Source organism: Crinia signifera, unplaced genomic scaffold (assembly GCF_055691185.1).
Source record: "Crinia signifera unplaced genomic scaffold, ASM5569118v1 HAP2_SCAFFOLD_119, whole genome shotgun sequence".
Lineage (NCBI taxonomy): Eukaryota > Metazoa > Chordata > Amphibia > Anura > Myobatrachidae > Crinia > Crinia signifera.
This window is the reverse complement of record NW_028142012.1, coordinates 321,396-327,403: the sequence shown is the minus strand read 5'-3', so window position 1 is coordinate 327,403 and position 6,008 is coordinate 321,396. Positions and strand designations below refer to the sequence as shown.

Sequence of the window (6,008 nt, the reverse complement as noted above, 5' to 3'; positions counted from 1 at the left end):
TTTTGTAAGGAATAAATAACGAAAGCTAAAGGAGATGCGTGGGACTGAGCTTGCTGTGGTGACCAGTAATGTGTCCAACGCTTGTCCACAGAATGTTCGCTGCATTTAATGTATTGGATAACGGGTTACAGAAGTCCAAAAAGGGGAGACTGTTAAACTCTGTTCTTTGTCTTCTATCTAATTTAAACCAGACACGAGCCAGAGAGTGCCATTGCCCATACGGAGGTTTTACCGCCCAGGTACTCGGGCACTGATGGAAATACGCAAGTACCAGAAATCAACGAAGCTGCTGATCAGGAAGGCCCCGTTCTACCGCCTGGTGAGATGGTGTTGCCTGTTCTGCATCTAACAGTTTCCCCTACTCTGTGCTCTGCTAGTAATGTCTGCTTTTTCTGTTTTAGGTGAGAGAGGTCTGCCTGGAGTATTCCCACGGAGTGCCGTTCAGCTGGCAAAGCCAAGCGCTGATGGCATTGCAGGAGGTAAGGCTTCTTAGCGGCGTAAACGCTCGCTGTATTCTGTTTGGGGTAATCTTAGAATTATGTATTGTACTAAGATCTGATGCGGCCATGTATACCTCACCCATATCCTGGCCGTGTTCTGCTCTGTATATCCCATCACGTGTCACTAGAATCAGCGCTAATGCTCGATCTCCATCATAGCCATCGGTTGCGATTCAGAATGGTTTAAAGCACCAGCCAACAAGCTGAAACTTAAGCAGGCTGGCCGTCTGCTTCAAACACCTGAGTACAACAGGGATCTGCAATGCCTTCAAACTTAAAGCGGCGTGCCCATGTTTTGCAGAACGGTGTCGAGTTTCACCCTCTAAACATCGCAGCATGTCGGCAATCCTGCAGCCAATGGGGGGGCTCTGAGCGACATCCCAGGATTGGGTCTGTGTGCAAATAGGCACATAGTATATCCCGTACAGGCCACTTACTGATGACTTCAGTGGGCATGATGCCCGTGTTCAGCCCCAGTGCAGTCTCACTGTACCAGACAACTCCTATTACGCAGTCCCCGCTCTCTGATCTTTATCACATCATACACCACTATAATTAGAATTCCCAGCTCAGCTCTGAGCTCATTAGACAGACACGCATTACACAGCGACCTTTCTCAAGGCATAAAGGAATGTTCAAAACCAATACTCCTGATAACACTGGAAAAAGGTTGCTTTCCTACCAGAAGGTAGGAGGTGGACGACAGAGAAGGAGTGCCTTGTGATCCAAGCAGCTCACACCAAGGAAGGTCAGTTCCTTGAAAACAAACGTGAGGAAAAAGAAAAGGGTAGTGGAGCGCTAGGTTGGTATTAGAAAAAAATTCTTAGTTTGAGTATGGTCAATTGGGTATCACAATTAGTAAAATTTATTCAACACTGATAAACATAGTAAAAATGGTTGATACATTTAGACACATGAAGAGGTTATAAATGAATACATTAAATCAGCACATATAAAAAAGAATTTAAGAATAGTTGGCCTGAGCACTATACTTATGCGTTCTCCCGCTTGCCAAATGTCCTGAGCCAGTCCGTCCTGTAGTTTAACTGGAGATTGTGGAGGCTGGGTGTCCATATACCATGCTGGGAATTCGATGCCGCTGTGTAGGATGTCGCTGTCTGGATGTTGTATAGACAGATGCACAGGCTGAAGGTAGGCTTCCCAATGAGTATGCTGGTGGTGGTATCCCAAGGCTCTCTTCCAGTGGGTGAAGAACGGATGGAAAATTAATCCGAATATAAAGGCTGGGCAAGATATGGTTTTGGGAGTGTCCCGCAATAGAGCTCAGAGTCCAAACTGACAGTATCCTGACGCGTTTCGTTACCTAGGCTGGTAACTTTATCAAAGGAGAGTCTCCTTTGATAAAGTTACCAGCCTAGGTAACGAAACGTCCCTCTATTGTGAGATTTCTCGCAGTTCCCTGCTGCAAACTGGAAGCGGGATAAGGGGGGCAGGATAGGCAGGTTCCGGAAACGGGGGCGTTTTCTGAGAGCTCCCAGATCTGGATCTTCCAGCACAGATTTCCTGGCCTCTGCTACAGAACAGCTTGGGCCAATATGACCAGCCTCGGGCTCCCTCAGATTGACCATGTTTTTGTGCAGTGATCCGTTGCAGCAGTGGATCACAGAAGTCGGCAGGAGGTGTTTATTGACACAAGGGGTGAGATTTAATAGGATGAGAGATTCAGAAAGTGATAGATTTGGTAAGAAATCTCCAGCTTTTTTTAAAGCGCCAATCATTTACACTGCAGAACCAGATCTTACCAAATCTCTCACCCTTTTAAATTTCACCCAAGATACCTCCTACAGCAATACAATTAGGGGGGTATGCAATAAATTTTGTCTCTATTAGTGTCCCGTGGTAGCACCCCCGCACACACTAAATCATCATTCAGAATGTTTTTCTAAAGAATTAAATGATTGTTTGATGTAACAGGGGTCCATATAAATCCTCGAAATATTTTTCCTGTGCGACTGGTGCAAACCTCCCTCTCTTTTTTGCTCCGGGTATGCAATGTCATTCGAGCTCCCGCAGCCATCTCCCGACAGGAGAGATGGCTGCGGGGCCCTATTCAATGCTGTCTTCCCCGACAGCATTGAAGAGGGGTTTTGCGCAGAACGAGCCCGACATCACAAGCTGTCGGGCTCGTTCTGCCGAGAAAAGCCGGAAATAGGCGAGCTCCCAGCCGGAGCTCGTCTATTTCCGTCATCAACTCGCGGCCACGCCCCCTTCTCGACGCTCGGCGGCCGGGACATTGAATCCCGACTGCCGAGCTCCAGGCGAGCTGACCGAGAACGGGACAGGGGCACGGCTGTCGCGCTAGCTCGACAGCCGTGCCCCTGACATTGAATACCCCCCTTAGTATTCTCTAAAACGCACAGTCGAGGAAATTACACAATGAAGATAAAGGCGCAAAGCTGAGGTAAAAAAGTAGCAACACAAAGTGCAAGTACGCACCACTGGGATTGGGCTGTACGTATGAGGGCATATCTGTGTGAATGAATGATTAATAGTGGCCTACAGAATTTATGGGGAAGAAAGATCTGTTTGCTCTGTTTGACCATGTATTGCCTCTCAAATTCTCTGTCTGTAACTATTTTTTCCTATCTATGAATCGTATTAGTGATAAGGGCCTAATTCATCATGAATCGCTAATCTGAGAAGTAGGTATCCGCCACCCATGAAGAGGAAACACTCGGTTACTGCTTCCCCCCCCCCCAAATCTATATGCCAGGACAGGGCCAACCTGTGGCTCTCCAGATGTTGTGAAACTACAAATCCCAGCATGCCTTGCCACAGTTTTAATACTCCCTTATTGCAAAACTGTGGCAAGGCATGATGGGATTTGTAGTTTGACAACATCTGGAGAGCCACAGGTTGGCCAGGACTGTACGCAAATTCCGGAACATGGAAGAGACTAATCTGTGACTAACACAGGCTGAACAAGGCCAGTGCTGTTGTCACAGACCTGCATTTTTTTTCGGACCCATCCAGAAATAGTCTGGTTTCCACCCCAAAACAGCAGCTTCCCGACGGTCAATATCCAGCTGCATTGTGTTTACGATCTATACGTGTTTTCTGACGCTATTTTTCCTTGCGCATTGTGTGCGGTCTAAATGCGCAGTCCGATAATCACTCTGCTTTGTGAATAAATAGCGATTCATACTGACTTAAGCCCAAAGTTCCTTTTCCTGTGTAAACCTCCGGTTTCAGTGTAACATCTCTTTCTTAGGCAGCTGAGGCCTACCTGGTGTGGCTTTTCGAAGACGCTTACCTGTTCAGTGTCCATGCACACAGGGTCACGCTGCACGTGAAGGACATTAAGCTCGCACGGCGAATTAGAGGAGGCCAGATCGGACTCGGTTGTTGAAGTTTTCCGTTTCACGTTTGTTTTCGTTGGTATTTTATTCCCCGTTTTATACACCGTATGACCTCAGATAATCCTGTTGCAGAGCACAGACATTAAAGCTCTGGGTTTTTGTCACATTGACATGGAAGTTGACTGTTATTCTGCAAATTTATATGGTTATTACTTGTTTTATTTAACCTGTCAATAAAAATGTTTTAAAAAAAATAAAAGTATATAGAAAGAAGCAATGAAGCATAATCTTATGAAGCATCTCCCTTGTGTATCAACATTTTAAATGCTTATGTCTGAACATAATCGTCCATCAGCCCCCCTACATAGAAACGATATCCGAATGATAGGTTGACATTTGAAAATGTCAAGATAAGTTTTTCACAATTTTTTAAATTTTTTTTTCCTTTTGATGGGACTTTTCCCATGCCCGAAGCACGCCCCGTGAAATGATTGGGGTCCATGTTGACAAGTGTTGACATTGACACTAATAAGTTGTGAAAAACTCACGTCGACTTTTTAATGTCAACCTTTGGTTTACATTGCCATTGCACCTGTCGATATATTGACTTTTGACCGAGACACTATAGACCCTTTGATTCACACCCCATAGAAACCTAGAATGTAATGGCAGATCAGAACCACTTGTCCCATCTAGTCTGCCCATGTATGCATTTAAGGTGGCCATACACTTATGGGATTTGGCCCGATTTCACCCAAATCCTACTGAGCCGCCCGAGAAATTCGGTCAAGTGGCCAAGTCGCGTGTGTTTGACCGAAAGCCACGTGCACCTCGAATGTGGAGATTGAACCTTCTGCTCCCATAAGATAAGTTGGAATTGCTGCCTTCAGTGCACGTCTGATTTATCGCATCAAATGTCCCTTGAATTCCCCCCAACAGCTCACCGCGAGTCCTTCAGTGCTATAGATTGTAAGCGTACGAGCAGGGCCCTCCTACCTTTATGTCAGTTTGTTTCTACCCAGTTTCTATAATCACTGTTGTTTCCTATTGTGAAGCACAACGGAATCTGCTGCTCTACATAAGAAACTGTAAATAAAATATATACGTGAGATAAATCGCCAAATCGGATGAAGGGATGCTGGGGAGGTTAAGGGAAAATCAGGTCCGACTTGTGCCTCAGACAAGTCAGGCTGGTGTATGAGGGACTAATGTACTTTATTTTGGGCTTCCAAGACTAGAGTGCACATTTCCTAACATTTAAAAATGACTATACAGGTTCATCTGTCAGTAAATGTGTGCTTTTAACCCGGATGACCAACTGGATACGGTCAGTAGGTCGACACGGCTTAGGTTGACACATGAAATACTGTAGGTCAACATGGCTAAGGCCAGCAGGTCCACACAAGCATTGGGTAAGGAAGGTCAACAGTCAAAACATGAGTTTATCAAGTTTTTTTTATTTTTAACCGACATGTGCCGACAGGCTGTATATTATACCCTACCATCCACTAGGGCGGGAGAATATAATAGTGTGCTGGGTGCAGCGGTACACTGATACCATGTCAATGTCCTCTTATGTAGAAATTCTGGTTAAAAAAAGTCTTTCTCATGCTTTAACAGTCTCTCCAGGATCCTGATGACTCACCAGCCCATCATTTCCTGACCAGCTCCAGCTCATTTGTGTCTACCCAGCCACCTTCAGTCTCTCCAGCTGCCTGGTGATTCACCAGCTCCCTTGTGTCTCTCCAGCCCCCTTCTGTATCTTCAGCCCTCCATTGACTCACCAGCTCCAGCTACCTTGTGTCTCTCCAGTCTACTTCTGTAAATTCAGTGCCCAATAACCTGTGTAGTTCATTGGTGACCCCGTGTAATGGGGCAGTGTGGTAAGCCTAGCTAAAGATGACATTGCCCACAATGTGCAAGTTCCATAATGTATCGCATTCAACAGATCTGTGTATTAGCAGTTTGGCCAAACCTCCATTAGCTGTGTTCTTGGAGGTTTGAACGCAAAACCGGCCTCGATGCTTCCAGCCCCCTATGCCATTATAATTACCATCCAATGCCATATCCTATGTCACATCGGCCATTCCGGGAGGTTAGGCAGCCCTGCATTATGAAGCTTGATAAATCTTGCCCTAAGGGGTAAATTTACTAAAATTCGAAGAATTAAAAGAGGTGATGTTGCCAA

The 6,008-nt window shown here is 45.7% G+C and overlaps 1 long non-coding RNA gene across 1 annotated transcript; it reads left to right on the top strand.

Moving 5' to 3' along the window:
• Positions 1-400: 400 nt before the first annotated feature.
• On the top strand, positions 401-4,093 carry LOC146052748 (uncharacterized). Its single transcript, XR_014467630.1, has 2 exons — positions 401-479; positions 3,733-4,093. It is a non-coding gene; the product is annotated as an uncharacterized LOC146052748 (long non-coding RNA).
• The last annotated feature ends 1,915 nt before the right edge of the window (positions 4,094-6,008 follow it).